Genomic DNA, 18,080 nt, shown 5'->3' on the forward strand with positions numbered 1-18,080 from the left:
GAAGTATTGAATAGGATTGGGGAGAAGAGAAGTTTGTGGCACAACTTGACTAGAAGAAGGGATCGGTTGGTAGGACATGTTCTGAGGCATCAAGGGATCACCAATTTAGTACTGGAGGGCAGCGTGGAAGGTAAGACCAAGAGATGAATACACTAGGCAGATTCAGAAGGATGTAGGTTGCGGTAGGTACTGGGAGATGAAACAGGCTTGCACAGGATAGAGTAGCATGGAGAGCTGCATCAAACCAGTCTCAGGACTGAAGACCACAACAACAACATGTTAAGTTGAAGTGGATCTAGAAACATAGAACCCTGTAGCTATTTAAAATGTGATTACAACCATGTCTAGGTGACCACTCTAGGATCCAATATCTGTCTCATCTCACAGTACATGTTAACGTGAGTATATGCTACAAACGCCAAACGGCCACACTACCAGGCCACACCGGACACCACTGTCACATAACGAGAGCATGGGACTGATGGACAGGCCAAAGACTCTATATTTAAGGGATGTTGCTATCTCTGAGATCACATCTCGGTACATCTGTAACATGCACTCACATGTGTATTGAATATAGCACTTGGACGATTAGCATTAAGGGTAGAATATTTAAAATACATAAAGGTAGAATTTATGTAAAGGGATAAAACTGATGTCAAATGCCGCGAATAACGTACCGTACGAGACGATCATAATGCAACAAAATCTGTGTCTTTAGTCAGTTAGGACCTGCATCCAGGAGTGAACCAATATATCTTGTCAAATTAGACAGTATTACATGTAGGAAACTCTAATCCGAACCTTTCCGGCTTAAACACTGTTTTTATTTTATTTTGGTATATGAGAGGACTCATACAATATAGAATTTAACACAGTGAAGAGCAACGTACATACTGTTCAAATGGTTCAAATGGCCCTGAGCGCTATAGGACTTAACTTCTGAGGTCATCAGTCCCCTAGAACTTAGAACTACTTAAACCTAACTAATCTAAGGACATCACTCACATCCATACTCGAGGCAGGATTCGAACCTGCGACGTAGCTGTCTCACGGCTCCTGGCTGTAGCGCCTAGAACCGCTCGGCCACTCCGGTACATACTGTATTTAATACTTTGCAGATTATCATAAATATGAAATTACATTAAAGTCACATAGAAGCTAACCTGCTCTTCCAACATAAAGGCAAAGACATATGAAACGCGATTTATTGAAGATACTGTCAGCGTGTTTCGTTATGTGAGTTTATATCTCCAATTTCTCCAGAAAGTTCAGTAATGTACTTTTTCCAGCCTTCTGAATAATAGTGATATTTTAGTGACGTCATTAACAGTATGCATGCACTCTCTTAAACAAACACTAACTGCTGTGGGATTGGAGTCATTAAGAGTAACATGTTCTCTAAAGCTCGTTTTGAAGTTTCTCCCGATGTGCCTAACCACACAGTCACTACAAGTAATTTTATTTTGTATATTCCTCACATATCAAATGCCTGACTGTTATCCAAGTTATGTATAATGCCTGATCCTGCAGTCTCCTGTGTCCTGAAACCAATTTTCAGTCAAGATTTCAGAAACAAACGACTTATCTTATCGAAAATGTGCCCCAGCTGCCACTGAAGGTTGGCTCAATGGCCGACTACGGGTCTGGTAACTAAATATTTTACGTGAAGTTAATGGTGAACAACAAGACGTCTTAACAAACACTTAAAAGCTGTAAAGTGCCAAACATAAAATATATCCACAATGTCGCTTGAGTTAGCCTAGTACCAAACAGTGAAAGTGAGGTACTGAGATACTGTCAGTGATGGAAAAAGTCAGAATATAGAACTAGAATAAACGAACTGGCTATAATATAGCTGTTTAAAAGCAAAAGAAAACTTCATAAAGGATCTTCTTGATAAAACGTGTATGGCAAACTGCCTAGAAGTGAAACGACAAGAAAAGTGTCTTACAAACATTTAGAAACATTAACATTTATTTCTTATCGAATATATATATACATAAAACACATCAAATAATATTTATAAGGCAATGCATAGAGGCTGTTTACCTGGGCCATTACGTTTTTTTCTCGAAATACTAAATAACGTCAAAAAACTGTATGTTTCTCCTTTAGCGCAGGTGACTTTTTCAGTGGTAAAGGTTACTTGATGAAATTTTCGTCATCAATTCACGTTATTATTTACTCAAAGTATAGACTTTTTCTCTGAACGTTTATTGTGAAACCTAAATTATTTTTTGCTTGGACATGTCTGCCATTTCTTGTAGAAGAACACTCAATGGAAGAAGTATACAAGTCGTCCTAGAACTTTTGCAATACGTCACGTAAACAAAACAAAACGATAAAACATGATGTTAGGATGAACTTCGCTTACAGCGGGTAAAATTGTTGTTTATTAAAACGCGATTTGAAGTCACATCATCAGTTGCACCTGCACAGTAAAAGGTAAAGTACAGTGTCATCGCATATTGTGGATATTAAGATTAATAAAAGAATTTCTAAAATACACTCACAACGTTAAAAGATTTTAGGTGTGCTCATCGCTCCTAGTCAAAATTTACTATACAGAGAGTATCGTAAATATTATGGCGAGCGAAAGTTAAGAATACGTGCTCCATTCTTTAAAATTTGCCTGCATCTTAAAAGAAAAAAGAAAATATTTTATAGTGAACGGACGATAATTTTTTTTAAAGAGGCCGCGTTATCGATAAAGAATTGTTACTGCTAACATGATTAGTCGCAGCACATGCAAATGGCTATGTGGGAAAGTATCAGTGTTTCACCGGTGTGACAGCAGAGCAGCTCAGTGCAGGGCAAGGCTAAAGCCGCCCTCACGGAAGACAAAGAGAGACTAGCTGGCTGGCGGAACTGAAGCTACCCATGTGGACAGTGTGACGTCATATACTCACTACTAGGAGCGCTGGGTCGCTACCTTTAGAAGCGAAAATAAAGTTCCGTATTATTCTAGTTTGTAAAGGTAGCAACCCAGCGCTCCTAGTCATGAGTATCTGACGTCCCACTGTCCACACGGATAGCCTCCGTTGCGCCAGCCAGCTGGTCTCTCTTTGTCTTCCGTGAGGGCCGCTTTTGCCTTGCCCTGCACTGAGGTGCCCTGCTGTCACAATGGTAAGAAACTAATACTTTCCACATAGTAATTTGCATGTGCCTCGACTAATCATGTTAGCAGGGACAATTCTTTATCACAATCCGCTCTCCTTTTTTTAAAAAAAAAATTAGCGTCCGCTCACTATATTTTTTTCCTTTTTAGATTCAGGCAAATTTTAAAGAATGGAGGACGCCTTCGTTAACTTTCGCCCGCCATAGTATCGACGAAATTCTCTGAATAGTAAATTTTAACTAAGAGCGATGGTATGCCTGTGATCGTTTAAGATTGTGAGTATATTTTAGACATTCCTTTATTAAGTTTAATACCCATAAAAGGGGCGACACTGTACTTTGCTTTTTATCATGTAGGTTCATCTAATGATGGGGCTTGAAGCCACGAAACCGGTCGTATTTTTAACAAACAACAATATTACCAGCTGTAAGCGGAGTTCTTCCTAACATCATGCCTTTCAACAGCTTCGATTGCTCGAATATAAAATAGTTTGTGATAAAATGATAAAACAAAGGCTAGGAAGACGAAGTTGCATGAAATTTTCAGCTATGAGTGAGCTCAATAAACTTTTATCAGACGACAACACCCTCCCCCCTCCGCCTCCTCCTGTCAGCAACGTCAGACTTTCTTCCGAGAAACCTTGACGACGTGACGCTGTGTTGCGTCCCGTTCCGTTCTGTTGACGACCTATGTGAATGCCACCATTTGAAATCCACTGAGCACTATTTTGACTTTCCGTCCCGTCCCGTTTTGTTCCATCAAGTGTGAACCGAAAAAAATGGTTCAAATGGCTCTGAGCACTATGGGACTTAACTTCTGAGGTCATCAGTCCCCTAGAACTTAGAACTACTTAAACCTAACTAACCTAAGGGCATCACACACATCCTTGCCTGAGGCAGGATTCGAACCTTTGACCGTAGCGGTCGCGCGTTTTCAGACTGTGAACCGACCTTGACGATCTGTCATCAGTGATGAGATGAACCCAAAATCTGAGTCTTAAACTAAGTGCAAGAAAGTTCCAAGTTATTTTAGTATCCCATTACGAATTAATCAGCCCAAAATTCCGCAAACAGTTGCCACCTATTCTTCTGGATAGCATCCCAATACTGTATCAGAAACATACTGTGCTGCATCATGCTTAGAATTTAAGCATACTTAACAAACAGATTGCAAAAGGCTGTCCTGAACAATTCAGACAATGTCAAAGAGATAGAAAATATCAGTGACTGGGAAAAAAATCACAAAGGGAGTCCCATTGTGTTCAATTTTGGGTCCACTATTATTCCTTACAAATGCGAATGACCTTCGACTTAACATCCAACAATCAAAATTGGAACTTTTGGCAGATGATACTAGTGTTATAATAAATCCCATTGGACAGAAAGAAACAGATGTGTTGGTAGATGATATTTTCATAAGAATTATTAAGTGGTTCTCTTAAAATTGACTCTCCCTAAATTTTGAAAATTCAAACTAAATTCAGTTCTGTACAAGAAAGAGAATCGTACCAACAACTGATCTAGCACAGGAGCGTAAGTCAGCACATGGGATGGAATGCTCCAAATTTTTGAATGTACATATTGATGAAAACTTGGACTGGAAGAAGCATATAACTGAGCTTCTCAAACAATTTAGCTAAGTTACTTTTCCTTTTCGTATAATTGCCAAGCCTGGACTCAAATTATCGACTTCCTAACGTACTTTGCATATTTCCACTCAATAATGGGTTACGGAATAATATTCTGAGGTAATTCATCACCTGCATGCATGCATCTACAGACGTTGTGTGTAACTGGATTGGCGACGCGCGTAAGATTGGAACAGAACAGTCTTCACAGAATGGTAGTTACAGTATTGGAATGAGAATAACCGGCCTATATCACTAGCGTCAGTTGGTTGTGCCAGTTTGGAATATCTGTTACGGTCTTCCCGAAAGCAAAATATCCAAGTGTATTGATTACGTGGAACTCTGCTTGTTCTGTTCCTTCACAGGATGTCGAATGTAGCATTTATAGTCCGCTCCTACTTCTGGCCAGTTCGAAATTAAATCAGAGACAATGTTGCAGGGAGATTTGGTTGAAGATAAAAGAAATGTTACAAGATGTGTAGAGAGACCATATAGAGCTTTGCTCAGGATCCGCGAATGCGAGAATACTTTGTGACTCCCATCTACATAGGGAGAGATGGGTAATCGTAATAAAATCTTACCGAATTTATAAAGTGTTTTGTTTTTGCACCTCATCTCTGCTGATGGTTGTTTCCTACACTAACAAACAGTATTTGTGTAATGTGATGTAGGCAGTGTAACAGGGTTCACGGTATGTCCACATGCTTATAGCACTCACAGTGTGATGGACAGGGATTGTTCAGCAATGACACATAACTTTCAAATCATGCTGCAATGTCGCCGGCTTACAGCGTCACGAGATCGGCGTAATGAGCCATTTGCTGACGTGACAAGTCATCGAGAGTGCTGGTTTGGAACTCGAGTGATTAGGTAAAATACATTTGGATTATGGGAAACCTGGCGAAATCACGAAAATTGATGGAAAATCCGTAACTGAGGTAAATGTGACAAAAATGTGTACTTACATGCTTGCATGGGTGTACATTCCTCCAGCATTGCAGTTAACTGTTGTGTTTGCTAGCCATGCTCTATGGATTTAAGTCCTATAATATATCCTCTTGTTTCACATGCAGTTATGCACTGTAAGCCTTAAAAATGAAAGACACAGTGTCCAAAGAATAGAAAGTCATGACACCACCTAAGACACTGAAACAATGATTGTATATCGGGGTGCAATATGCCCTGCCAATATGAGGAATCAATGCTCTTGGACTCTTCGAAAATGAAACACTGAGTCATCTGCTACTCTGTCACTGTGGAACATGAGTTTAAATGCTGAGGTCATCACTTTCGAAGACTAGTTTGGAAACGCACCTCAATGCTGCAGGCTCTTCCAGTTTCCATATGTTGTGACGCCTTCCACATTTTTGTCAATAAAAAAACACTGCCTCTGTTTTTATTTCAACCATAATGCATGCTGTAGGAGCAGCTTACCTTATACCACCCGATGTCCAGCTTTCTGTGAGAGCCGATGGATCGAAACATGTTAATGTCAAAATTCTGGATGTTAATGTCAGTTTAGCACCTGACACAGACCTCGAAGTCATTGTAGAAAAAAAATGCATGGCATGTAGAAAGTTGTAGTTATACACTACTTGGATATGTTATAGGAAAAAAAATGTATCACAGTGCTTACAAAAGACCAACACAGGAACCCACTCTTGTGATTGATAGTCTGAGTAATATGGTTTTCCTACAGTATAGGCGAGAAAACTTTACACAGTTCTATATAAGCTACTTCGATCACTGGCCACCTGCTCCACTGGACCAATACATGTATATTTAAAAGGATCACCACATATGCTCGATGTCAACATGCAGACGGTATTTGTTTTCGATATATCGAAGAGAGAGATGTAAAATGTTATCCCATTCTCGACCATGTTACTTTATTGAAGTTTTTATAGTTCATAGTTTTACTCCACTGGCGGTATAAAAATAAGGATTAGAGAGAGAGAGAGAGAGAGAGAGAGAGTGAGAGAAAGAGGGAGACACAGTGCTGTTAGCAAATACTCTGACTCCACTACACTGTCATTTTTCTAGTGGAGCAATCACACGAAAATGATAAAAGTGGCTAGGATATGTACAGGGAGATATTTATAGACAGGCATTCGATATCGACGAATTGCAAGTGTTATGCTTCTGATTTTCTCTGTGCAGCCCACATATACTCCATATGGTTGTGAATTTCCTCCTGTACGTTAGTGCTCTACTTTTCTCCATGTGTTAGCTCTCTAACTAGTCAGTGATGGGTAGAGGACTAAGAGCATTTTGACTAATGGAATGGTGCTGTCGGTACATCATGGGATTTCGTGAGAATTAGTGTGGCTTGGCAAGGGCATCACTTACTCGTCGAAATCAGATGGATTAAAATACTATATACCGAAAACTGGAAGATTCGTGAGACTGTGGAAGGTAAGCAATACTCTGTTGAAAGGGCAGTTGAGAGGTGAGCTCTATACCGCTTCTACTAAGTATTGCGGGCAAAATATATTACAACCTCTCACATATGTCTCGCAAAGTGAATGCAATTAGAAAATTAGGGGCTAATACAAGGATTTATAGCGAGAGACAATCAGCAGCATAAGTTACATCTTTTGTTTTCTCGATAAATAAGAGATAGCATTAGCCTGCAAGTTTCGTGTGCCTATAAATTGATGTAGTGACATCTTAACAGGTAGACTAAATTTACGTTACATCTATATGGTTTCTTCGCAAGCCTTCGTACAATGTGTGGCGCGGGGTATCCTGTACCATTGCTACGTGGGAAAAAGACTGTCTACATGCCTTTATTTGAGCACTGATTTCTTGTATCTTATATTTGTGGTCCTTATGCAAAATGAATATTGGTGGCAGTAGAAACCTTCTGCAGTCAACTTCAAATATCAGTTCTCAACAGTGTTCCTGAAAAAGAAAATCATCATCCCTCCACAAATTCCCATTTGAGCTACCTGGCGAGTGTAATCTGACTGCAGGAAAAAATGTTCACCATGAAAAGTGACTCTTATGCACAAATTAATTAATTAGTCAAACACTTTGATATCAATGATACGCCGCCAAGTGGTTGGAAGTGAGGGCGAGAGTATCACTGATATGATTAGGGAGTTTTAGTGGTAATCAGGTGTTTTTTCGTTCTGGCAATATCTTCTAACGAAATTTCAATCTCCTACCTACACGGGAAGAGACTAACATAGTAGTAAAATCAGCTGTTTTAACGAATTTATAGAGTGATACGTAGTATAAACCTAATATTTACAACTCATCTGTGCTGATGGCTTAAGAGATTTCATACATGATGAAACATTTGGTTGCTTTAAGAAAGTTACAAAATGAAGGGCATCCTGTGACGAAGGTAGAGCATGTTCTTAGCACTCCGTCATGATCCAAAAATGAGTTTGATGTCGTGGTACTGTGATGGGGGATGTAACAGATATTAAGCTGACGAGAACAGATATTTTTTTACCTGATGAAAGAATACTTAGAGGATATATACCCTATTCCATACTATTGTACAGGAGTTTCACAGCAAGTAACGATGCTATAGCATTGAGAAAATGCGTGTACACCCCAGTTTCCTTTGTCTTCAAAAATGACTCATACGAAAGGGAGGAATCCGTATTTCACATGAGATATTTGAGGTATATGAACAACAACATCCCTGTCCCGGATAGGGTAAATTGAATTTTTTAAACTGGGGAAAGTCTATGTCAGGGTGAAACTGCAGTTGCAACTAAACATCCAAGCCGAAATCTGCAGCTTAGTAGCTGTGTGGGTGTAGTTTCCCAGGTACCAAATATCGAAAGACTCTGACTTCTGCTATGTGATCACTAAGCTGTCCAGGTGGCGACTCTCGAGGCGCCCTCTGTGTGGGTGAATAGTGAAGAACTGCTCAGTACGCGTTTTGCTGCCTTTGTGATCATGTGGGTTACAGGCAACACATGCAGGAGGACGCTTCTGTTCTCAGATGTCTGTGCATAAAAGAAAGCTGATATATGGTGAGTGTTAAATTAGATTACTTGATTTGCCTTTGTCTGTCTATACAAGTGGGTATGAACCACGTCACTCTTTGAGATGTAATCACCAGTCAGTAGTTCCCACCGACGTCCCTTGGGGCTCTGGGATCACTAGCTACTTTTCTGCAGTAACAATTTGTCCATTTTATTTGGACTGTTGAGCTCCGTGGCCGTGGATAATGATATTTCACTGAAAAAATACGGCAACCAGCCACTTTTTAATGCGTTTTTTTATTTACGCCAATATGCATTTCGGGTTTGTACCCATCTTCAGCTGGCAAATTACATGGATCTTCAGTTACTACAGTAGTACAATCTCGACAGCAGTTTGGATGCTGCAGCAGGCCTGTGCAAAAGCAACGACTCCAATCATTTACTTCAATTTCGCGAGTTTAAAGTCACACACTATCAGCTGTTCATTTTACTTACATTCTCCTCTCCTTCTTTTTTCCTGGCTTTTCTTCTTTTTTGCAACAACACAAACACTTTTTATCACGTATTTTGCACAGGCGCACTGCGTTATCCGCCATGTTGTCGACTGACAGTTTTTGTTTACATACAAATGGTTTATCTATGGACAGAGTTATATTTTTACGAAAGTTTTGAGGTTCTAAGATAAGCTATTGTTTTCTAAATATTGACTTGGCTGATAGAAGTATCCTAACATGACACATTTATACAAAGCAGTAATTCATACATTTACAATATAACAAAGATATAATTAAGATATCAGAATTAAGATTTTTATGTTTTATATCATTACATGCATTTGCTGGGTTTATAATAGATTATGTTATTTCTTGATTGTGCTTAGTAAGTGGTTTGATAAGTAGAGTGTGGAAGTTTTTTAGAAATATTCGGTTTGGCAGCTCTGTTTGGTCGTTAAGTATGTCAGAAGGGGATGCATGTTTATGTGAATAAATTTCGATTTCTTCTAGGAGGTTCATTCTTTTTCCTTTGTTGGCTAAGTGGAGAACTTGTAGGTTATGGGATATGTCTGTTACTTGATGTTCTTCTTCTGCTACATGTTGGGCGAATGTGGATTTATGTAAGTTTTTTAAACGAAGAGCAACCATGTGTTCTCGAAACCGTATGCTGAAGTTTCTCCCTGTTTGGCCTATGTATGTTTTTGGACATGAGTTGCAGTTAAGTTTGTATATTCCTGATTGATTGTACGGTTTGGTATTATTTTTAATGTTATGGATAGCTTTGTCCTTTATTTTGTTATTTGTATAGTAGCTGATTTTGATATCTGTTCCTCGGAACAAGTTTGCTATTTTATATGACAGCTTTCCTACAAATGGCAAGCTTACATATTTTTCATTTGGCTGTGCTGTGGTATTCTTTAATGTAGTTTTGTTATTGTGTTTGTTTATGTGGAGATTTATCTTAGAGTTTAGTTCATCTATTAATTTTGGATTGTAGCCATTATTGTAAGCAATTGCTTTGATGGTGTTTAGTTCTTCTATTTGGTCAGCTGGTTCTAGTGGTATTTTGTGCATTCTGTTTAGCATTGCTCTGTATGAAGCCGTCTTATGTTTATCTGGGTGGCAGGATGACTTGTTAATTGTATTATCTGTGTATGTTGGTTTCCTGTATACTTGAAATTTGTGTTTGTTGTTGGAGCTACTTATGCAGAGATCCAGAAAATTTAAACCTACTTCTGTTTGGTGTTCTACAGTGAAGATGATGTTCTGATGTATTTTATTCATTTCTATTGCAAGGTTATCAATTTCTTCTGCTGTGCCATCAAATAAGACTATTATATCATCAACATACCTCTTGTAATAAATTATCTTGTTTACCATCTGGGGGTTTTCTTTAAAAAATTTACATTCTAAGTTATTGATGAAAATATGTGCAAGCAAACTGGCAAGGCAGCTACCCATAGCCAGGCCCTCTTTCTGCTGTTACATTTTGTTATTAAAAGAAAAATAGTTGTGTGATAGTACTAGTGTTAATAGATCAATGAATTCATATATTTCTGGTAATGCCAAATTTTTATGTTTAAGTAAATTGTTTTTAATTATTTCTATTGTTTCTTTGACGGGTATGTTTGTGTAGAGGTTTGTGATGCCAAGTGATGCAAACCTAGCAGTATCAGGAATCTGAATTTCCTTTAGACAATTAATAAGTTCATAACTGTTCTTTACTGAGTATGTCTCTTCAAATTTGAATGTGTTGCTAAGGACCTCATTCAGTTTCTTGCTGATTTTATAAGTTGGGCTGCTCCGAGAATTAACAATTGGACGTATGGGACAGTTAACTTTATGGGTCTTAGGTTGTGCTCGTAGACGTGGTGCATAAGGGTTCATAACAGTGCATTCATGTATATCTTTTGCATTTAAGAGGAAATCACTTTTTTTCATCATATTTTTAAGTTTATTCTGTAACTTAAGATATCTTAATTCTATCTTTGTTATATTGTAAATGTATGAATTACTGCTTTGTATAAATGTGTCATGTTAGGATACTTCTATCAGCCAAGTCAATATTTAGAAAACAATAGCTTATCTTAGAACCTCAAAACTTTCGTAAAAATATAACTCTGTCCATAGATAAACCATTTGTATGTAAACAAAAACTGTCAGTCGACAACATGGCGGATAACGCAGTGCGCCTGTGCAAAATACGTGATAAAAAGTGTTTGTGTTGTTGCAAAAAAGAAGAAAAGCCAGGAAAAAAGAAGGAGAGGAGAATGTAAGTAAAATGAACAGCTGATAGTGTGTGACTTTAAACTCGCGAAATTGAAGTAAATGATTGGAGTCGTTGCTTTTGCACAGGCCTGCTGCAGCATCCAAACTGCTGTCGAGATTGTACTACTGTAGTAACTGAAGATCCATGTAATTTGCCAGCTGAAGATGGGTGCAAACCCGAAATGCATATTGGCGTAAATAAAAAAACGCATTAAAAAGTGGCTGGTTGCCGTATTTTTTCAGTGAAATATAGTTTTCTGCAGGCTTAGGCACAAGGCTTGCAGACACTATGGGGAGTAGACGCGTTGTCGCGTGGGTCCCAGGAAATTGCAATAACGTTGTTATTTTTCTAGAACCGTGCATCTACTTGGAGCTGTTACCATGTGTGTGTTTTATAGAGTCTATTTGAGGTACACGAGATAGGCAGAATTTTTGGCGATCTTTATAGAATGTCTAGGTCTTTATTGACGCTGGTTTTTTGTGATATATTATTGCCCGCACCATACTGTAGCACTGTAATCAGAGCAGGACATCACTTTTGATGTTTGTGGCAGTGGAAAGCTAGGGTTTTCTGCAACCTCTTACCTGTCGGCAGAACCGCACAAAGGGTTGCTGTCACTTGACGCTTTGTTCGGGGATTAGCGCAGTTTCCGATCTGTGAGCCACACGAGCCAGCCCTGTGTTTAGGACTCTCTCGGAACCAGTGTATGTGGGTATAAATGAGGCAGACGGCGCAGGTGCGGTTTCCAGAATGTCTGCCCTGTCAGCGTAAAGGTGCGATCAGGGTTTTCCGCTGGTTATGGGTTGTGGTGGTGGAGGAGGGTGCTTACAAGACCTCAGATGTATGACAAGTGATTTTCTCTCAAATTGCGATATTCCACACTGTCACTCATTTTGATGAAAAACTTACAACCAAATTTGCAAATGAGCTGTAGCGATCAGTCGAAAGTGCCTCAGTATTTCCAGGGAATCAATGGGTTATGTCATCAATGGTATAAGGATTTTGACCTAACTGCACCAGTTTAAACCAGTATGAGATGAGGTGATGTCATCAGAGTGGAGGTCTGCAAATGAGTTGTTTCTCACCAAGGATGAGCCCTGTCTCCTGCAAACTGATTAAATAAAGAATATGCAGCAATATATTATTGAGACTGATTTGAATTTTATGTCATAAGATCCTTCCTCTTCAGTACAGATTGAGTCATTTCCCACCAATGTCCAAATTGGGGAGGAGTCAGGTGAATTGGGGGAATGGAGGGGAAGGTTGGGAAATTTTCCGTCAGGGGGAAAACTGATGCAGAACTGAACAAATGTTCCTTTTCCCGGAGGGAGCAGGAGGCTTGGGAGGGGGCATGTGGTGGGCTGTTTCACAGAAGGACTGATTATTCCCAGGGGGTCATAAATCAATTAGCATAACAACAGGTACCTCCATTGGTAGAGCAATAGGTTAAGGAGAGGGGGAGGGAGCAGTTTAATTGATAATTTTAATTGAGTAGCATATCAATTTGATATCAAAATTGCAGTAGAAAGCCCTTTAATCTACTACTAGAATAGGGTGAGGAGACATGTGTGAAGACTTGTGTGAACAAGGAAACTGATACTGAGGGAAATCTAGGCTGTCTTCATATTCCTTACCGATTCACTGATCAATTATTTCAAGATCTAAATCAGTGCAAATTGGGTCCTGAAGCTTTTTTTTTCATTTTCCCATCCATTTGCACTAAGAGTAATTTTTTTAAACATGTCTAGCACGTCGTCTGTAGACACAAATACTCATGAATTCTGTGGAAAACTTACATTTTCTTCAACACTGCTAAGAATGTCACATCCAACTGTGTGCCAGTGATATTCCGACTTTCATAGAGCGCTAAACTATATGCGACAGACTCTTTAGCAATACTTTCCAATCTGACTCTGAACATAGTCTGCCATAACCTGTGTGAGACACAAGACTGTCATGTTTGATAGCAGAGCCAAGCGAAATTGTTCTAGATGTAGTGGACATATATATTCTGCTGTAACTACCAAGTATTCTTTTACAAAATTACCATCTGTGAAAGGGCACAAGCTCTTTGTTTACGATAGTGCATTTTTTTAGCTCATTCAAACGCAGACTCATTTAATTTTACTTCTTCTGTCTCTTTAGAGTGCTTCCTTTTAGGTTTGAAAACATCTTATGCTCTCTCAGGTCATTCACATTTCCTGTTTCCCTATTGTCGAACGTTGCGAGACATGTAAATTCATCTTCCTCAAAGTACTCAGCGAACCCATCTCTCCACGTATATTGTGAACATTCGTCGCACTGCAGATCGAAGTGCGAAGACATGTTCCGTGTTACACAAAGCCGACTCGCCATGGCTGCTAGTAGATGGCACCTCTGTCAAAACTGATCTTCCTCTATTTCGCAGCTATCGCTCCCCCTGTTGTCGCGACCACTTAATGCGCGCAAAATTTTGTATACTCTCTACCACGCCGCTACTGCTATGCTCATGAGCAAGAGCGTGAGCAGGCGCGGAAGCTCACGCTCAAAATCAATGAGCTATTAAGCCGTGGTCCAACGTGATCGAACAGGCAGAATAATGCTACATGGAGCGTTACTTACTAAATCACCCTTCAACAGGTGTCAATCATGTAACGCAGAAAACTGCATGTACATGTCGTCGCTAAGCATACTCCATATATAAACTGTACGTATTACGAGGAGTGAGAGAAAAGTAATGTGTCTGATTTTTTATCTACCAAAGTTTTGATTTTCTTCAAACAACAAGGAAGAAAAGATGGACGCTTGATGCTTCTAGGGAGGCGGGAGCGGCAGTTTCACACGTGGTACCGGCCCCTCTAGCCAACTGACATCACTCGGTCCCGCAAGGGGCCAACGGTATATACGCGCCATGCAATGGACGTCATACTAGTCGGTTTGTCCCCCACACTTCGCAAACGCTCGGCTTTGTGCAGGGCCCACGGGAAAACAATATTTATTTGAAAAGGTACCCACTAAAGGTCTTAATTATGTCATATGCTGTCGAGATCTTGCAAGCGTTTAAACACATAGTCAAGAATTACACTAGTGGCTATTAAAATTGCTACACTAGGAAGGTGACGTGCTACAGACTCGAAATTTAACCGACAGGAAGAAGATGCTGTGATATGCAAATTAGTTTTTCAGAGCATTCACGCAAGGTTGGCGCCGGTGGCGACACCTACAACGTGCTGACACGAGGAAAGTTTCCAACTGATTTCTCATACACAAACAGCAGTTGACCGGCGTTGCCTGGTGAAACGTTGTTGTGATGCCTCGTGTAAGGAGGAGAAATGCGTACCATCACGTTTCCGACTTTGATAAAGGTCGGATTGTAGCCTATCGCGATTGCGGTTTATCGTTTCGCGACATTGCTGCCCGCGTTGGTCGGGTAGGTTCAGGAGCGTAATACGGAACGCTGTGCTAGATCCCAACGGCCTCGTATCACTAGCAGTCGAGGTGACAGGCATCTTATCGACATGGCTGTAACGGATCGTGCAGCCACGTCTCGATCCCTGAGTCAACAGATGGGGACGTTTGCAAGACAACAACCATCAGCACGAACAGTTCGACGACGACGTTTGCAGCAGCATGGACTATCAGCTCGGAGACCGTGGCTGCGGTTACCCTTGACGCTGCAGCACAGACAGGAGCGCCTGCGATGGTGTACTCAACGACGAACCTGGGTGCACGAATAGTAAAACGTCATTTTTTCCGATGAATCCAGGTTCTGTTTACAGCATCATGATGGTCCCATCCGTATTTGGCGACATCGCGGTGAACGCACATTGGAAGCGTGTATTCGTCGTCGCCTTACTGGCGTATCACCCGGCTCGATGGTATGGGGTGCCATTGGTTACACGTCTCGGTCACCTGTTGTTTGCATTGACGACACTTTGAACGGTGGACGTTACATTTCAGATGTGTTACGACCCGTGGCTCTACCCTTCATTCGATCCGTGCGAAACCCTACATTTCAGCAGGATAATGCACGACCGCATGTTGCAGGTCCTGTACGGGCCTTTCTGGATACAGAAAATGTTCGACTGCTGCCCTGGCCAGCACATTGTCCAGATATCTCACCAACTGCAAACGTCTGGTCAATGGTGGCGGAGCAACTGGCTCGTCACAGTACGCCAGTGACTACTCTTGATTAACTGTGGTAACGTGTTGAAGCTGCATGGGCAGCTGTACCTGTTCACGCCATCCAAGCCCTGTTTGACTCAATGCCCAGGCGTATCAAGGCCGTTATTACGGCCAGAGGTGGTTGTTCTGGGTACCGATTTCTCAGGATATATGCACTCAAACTGCGTGAAAATGTAATCACATGTCAGTTCCAGTATAATATATTTGTCCAATGAATACCCGTTTATCATCTACATTTCTTCTTGGTGTAGCAATTTTAATGGTCAGTACTGTATTAAACTCATCTGAAATAGTTACTCACTCCCCATCGGAGACTGCTGCTAGCACTCGTAAGATTTGCAGTGTCATGTACTGTGACGTATGCCCCATGGCCTGTGTTTCTCATGGGGCTTTGTCCCACGGCAGGCACGAGCTGCCCAACTCACCTTCCACCCAAGTGTCGTTTCGGCCCTCTCTGATTTGTGCCAGAGGCTGCAATCGTGCCTATATATGTGGAAAACTGTGCCAGCTATGGCAGACTACTAAACCAACTAACTGGTCGAACATGGGAACTACACCCCTCGAATCTCTTTTGCACATACAAATCCCTATTCCGCCCCATCCTTTGCTATGCAAATGTTGCTTGGATATCTGCCCCTCCCAAGTTCTATAAGCCCTTCCAGATTCTCGAATGCCATGCACCCCACCTCGCTTTACACATCCCTTTACCTTCCACCACAAGGATTCTTTACGAACTCATCACATTCCTCCGTCTCCTCATACACAAAGAACGCCTTGGAACAATATTCACCATCTGTGAACTTGACTCCAACAACCCTATCGTTTCCCGTATACTTTCCAAGCCGCGTATGCTGCCGCACCTTTACCAAACATTCCACCAACCCTTCACTTCCATACCCTACACATGCTCTACCAAACAACATTCAAGCATCTTTCCCTCCCAGATCATGAACTCCGCCCCAACATTTGCCCCTTCTACGACCTGTAGGTCCACCCCACACAGTTCAACTTATCAGAGCATCCTCTCCCTCCCCTTCTTACGGCGTAAAGCCAAACGCCAGCACGCCAGCCGGGAACGACAGAGAAGAGATGACTGTGAGAAGACGTCAGCCAATCCACGCTGACCGACCCCGCTCCAGGACGACAACGCGACAGCAGCGGCCCCTATGTGGAGAGGACGTAAGCGCTGCGACCGACTGGTGACGACCCAGTTGAATAGCGGCTTCAAGATTAGCCAGTTCTGTAGCAGCGTCAACTCCAGTTACTTCACTTGTACACACTACAGGATGTTACAAAAAGGTACTGCCAAACTTTCAGGAAACATTCCTCACATACAAAGAAAGAAAATATGTTATCTGGACGCTTACTTTCCATGTTAGAGCTCATTTTATTACTTCTCTTCAAATAACATTAATCATGGAATGGAAACACACAGCAACAGAACGTACCAGTGTGACTTCAAACACTTTGTTACAGGAAATGTTCAAAATGTCCTCCGATAGCGAGGATACATGCATCCACCCTCCGTCGCATGGAATCCCTGCTGCGCTGATGCAGCCCTGGAGAGTGGCGTATTGTATGACAGCAGTCCACAATACGAGCACGATGAGTCTCTACATTTGGTAACGGGGTTGCGTAGACAAGAGCTTTCAAATGCCCCCATAAATGAAAGTCAAGAGGGTTGAGGTCAGGAGAGCGTGGAGGCCATGGAATTGGTCCGCCTCTACCAATCCATCGGTCACCGAATCTGTTGTTGAGAAACGTACGAACACTTCGACTGAAATGTGCAGGAGCTCCATCGCGCATGAACGACATGTTGTGTCGTACTTGTAAAGGCACATGTTCTAGCAGCACAGGTAGAGTATCCCGTATGAAATCATGATAACGTGCTCCATTGAGCGTAGGTGGAAGAACATGGGGCCCATCAAGACATCACCAACAATGCCTGCCCGAACGTTCACAGAAAATCTGTGTTGACGTGATTGCACAATTGCGTGCGGATTCTCGTCAGCCTACACATGTTGATTGTGAAATTTTACAACTTGATCACGTTGGAATGAAGCCTCATCCGTAAAGAGAACATTTGCATTGGAATGAGGATTACACATTGTTGGGTGAACCAATCGCAGAAGTGTACCCGTGGAGGCCAATCAGGTGCTGATAGTGTCTGCACAACTGGTTCTCCTGTAGCACTCTCCATACAGTGACGTGGTCAACGTTACGTTGTACAGCAGCAACTTCTCTGACGCTGACATTAGGGTTATCGTCAACTGCACGAAAAATTACCTCGTCCGTTGCAGGTGTCCTCGTCGTTCTAGGTCTTCCCCAGTCGCGAGTCATAGGCTGGGATATTCCGTGCTCCCTAAGACGCCGATCAATTGCTTCGAACGTCTTCCTGTCGGGACACCTTCGTTCTGGAAATCTGTCTCGATACAAACGTACCGCGCCACGGCTATTA

The 18,080-nt window shown here is 41.4% G+C and overlaps 1 non-coding gene across 1 annotated transcript; it reads right to left on the reverse strand.

Annotated features, from left to right (window-relative positions):
- Positions 1-8,046: 8,046 nt before the first annotated feature.
- Positions 8,047-8,237, reverse strand: LOC126300029 (U2 spliceosomal RNA). The gene has a single exon (XR_007552854.1). It is a non-coding gene; the product is annotated as a U2 spliceosomal RNA (small nuclear RNA).
- Positions 8,238-18,080: the final 9,843 nt, after the last annotated feature.

This window comes from Schistocerca gregaria, chromosome X (assembly GCF_023897955.1).
Source record: "Schistocerca gregaria isolate iqSchGreg1 chromosome X, iqSchGreg1.2, whole genome shotgun sequence".
In the NCBI taxonomy this organism is placed as follows: Eukaryota; Metazoa; Arthropoda; class Insecta; order Orthoptera; family Acrididae; genus Schistocerca; species Schistocerca gregaria.